Source organism: Protopterus annectens, chromosome 10.part0 (assembly GCF_019279795.1).
Source record: "Protopterus annectens isolate FY-2018-M chromosome 10.part0, PAN1.0, whole genome shotgun sequence".
NCBI lineage: Eukaryota > Metazoa > Chordata > Ceratodontiformes > Protopteridae > Protopterus > Protopterus annectens.
This window is the reverse complement of record NC_056744.1, coordinates 1,623,975,169-1,623,977,388: the sequence shown is the minus strand read 5'-3', so window position 1 is coordinate 1,623,977,388 and position 2,220 is coordinate 1,623,975,169.

Below are 2,220 nucleotides of genomic sequence, written 5' to 3'. Positions count from 1 at the left end.
CACAGGTCCCTAACTATTGGATGAATTTACAGTGGTGTGTTGTCAATATGCAAGTTCTTGCTTCCTGAAAGATACTATACATTTCTGGGCATTTAGGTTTAATCCATGGTTTTGATACCAGCTATTGGTTTGGGTCAGGCCCTCTTGGAAGATCTTGATGTCCTCTGGGGAGTTTGTGATGCACCAAGTTTACTGTCAATTGCAAACTTGGTCAGGGCTAAGCCTTGGGTTGCAATGTTACTGACAGGTCTTTTGGAGAAGGTAGAGCAGCCCACTGTAATTTCATGGGTTCTATTTGCTATCCAATGAAATAGATAGGGATTAACATTTAGTTGGTGTGTTTTATCGATGATATTTGAGTATGGGATTATGTCAAAGGACTTTGTGAGGCCTGTGTATGTGGTGTGTACTGATTTGCCCTCATCTATTGCTTCAGTAACCTTCTTGAAGAAGTCAACCAGGTTAAGTAGGCAGGATCTGTCTTGGTTTGAAAGTTTGTAGGTTACCTATGTCCTTATTTATTAATTCCATAATGATCCTTTCCACAACCTTACAGATGAGGCTGGACAGATTTATGGGTCTATAATTTCCTGGGTCGATTGATACCCCACCTTTCTGCAAGCGGATAACAGTTGCTGTCCTTCATTTGTCCAGTACAAATCCTGTTTGGAAGATGACATTGAATAGCCTCTGTAGGGGAAGTCTGACAAGTCCTGTTTCAGGCTGGACAGTTAGCAGCCCAGTAAGTTATCCATAGAAGCAGTATTCTTAGCCTTAGATAGTGTTATGAGGACTTGATCTTGAGAGATTTGAGGGAGAGGTGTAGATGCAGGTAGAACATCTTGGAATGTGAGGGGGGGTAAAGTTAGAGTTAAATTTATCCACTAGTAGATTTGCTATGTCCTCTGGGTTTGAGTATGAGATATAATTTACGGTTTACGATCAAAATGAAGAATGAAGCTTTGGCGAAGATGAGAATTTTGAACGTCATTTGGCTGATTCCCATTTTGGCAACCTTTAATTCTCTGAGTGTCTGCTGCAGAGAATGCCACTGTGCATTCACTGATATGTGTTCGCTGTTACAAATAGAGATTGCGGTACATTGCAGATTGGGAAATTTATCCTTTTCCTCACTGTAGTGCGATCTCTGAGTTGGAATATATAGTTTGCATGGGGTGTGGGGGTACAGACCCACACAGAGGGGTGCGGGAGGGGCTTGCTCCCCTGAAGAAATGTGAATTCTCTCATTGTGCAGTACTGAAATGTGTTCATTCATACTGCTGGATAGCAAGCAGTAAGTTGTGGCAGGTAAGCATATCCTGGCTGACATCAAAAACTGCCGAATTTGAAATGTTCGTTATTTCGATTTGGCAATGTCAGCTAATTAATATGCAGCACATCGAACATGTAAACCGCATTTTTGACCGGTTTAAGTTATGATGTTCGATGGTTTGATAGTAAACCCTAATTTACTATTAGCTCTCTGCAATGTTGGGCATTGTTTCTAAGGTTTCTAATATAGTTAAAGAAGGCTTTTAGTTGTCCTTTGCCTGAGTGGCTACTTTTTACCTCTTATCTGGCTTTAGTTGATTTGATCAGGGTCCAGAAATTCCTGTTAAATTTAGCAAAGATTTTTTTTTCTTGCATCATAAAAGTTACATTTATTTTTATATGCAAGCTGTGTTTCTTTTGTTATAGACCCTGTTTATATTTGAGTTCCGTCACAGAAATTTATTTTTGAATTTGGCCTTGCATTTACTTTGGGGGGGGGGGCAGATGCATCTATGCAGCTTTTCACATATGCATAGAATTTAGTAATAAAGGATTCTGCATAAGCAGTGGAGTCATCCAGTTGGAAGGGAAAGTTGAACTTAGCCATGCCATCACTCAGTTTCAGTAAATTAGCCTTGGCATAATCTCTGAATAACTACGTACTACAGGATGTTTCTGGCTTCAGTCATTATCAAGAAAAACTGTTCTAAGTCAGTACTAGGCATTTGCTGACATTTACTGAAGTGTTCACTTGCAAGGCAGTGCTAGGGAATTTCATTTGATGTCACTGTGTGTTAGACACCTATTAGGGAACTCTCCACTATGAACTGTATTGCACCAGTAACTTGGAATCTCCCAAGAATAAACTGAGCTGGTCAGAGCTACACCTTTCATTCCTTCCTTAGGTTAACTCCTGCCAGTCAGATTTTTCTTGAACATAGGTTACCA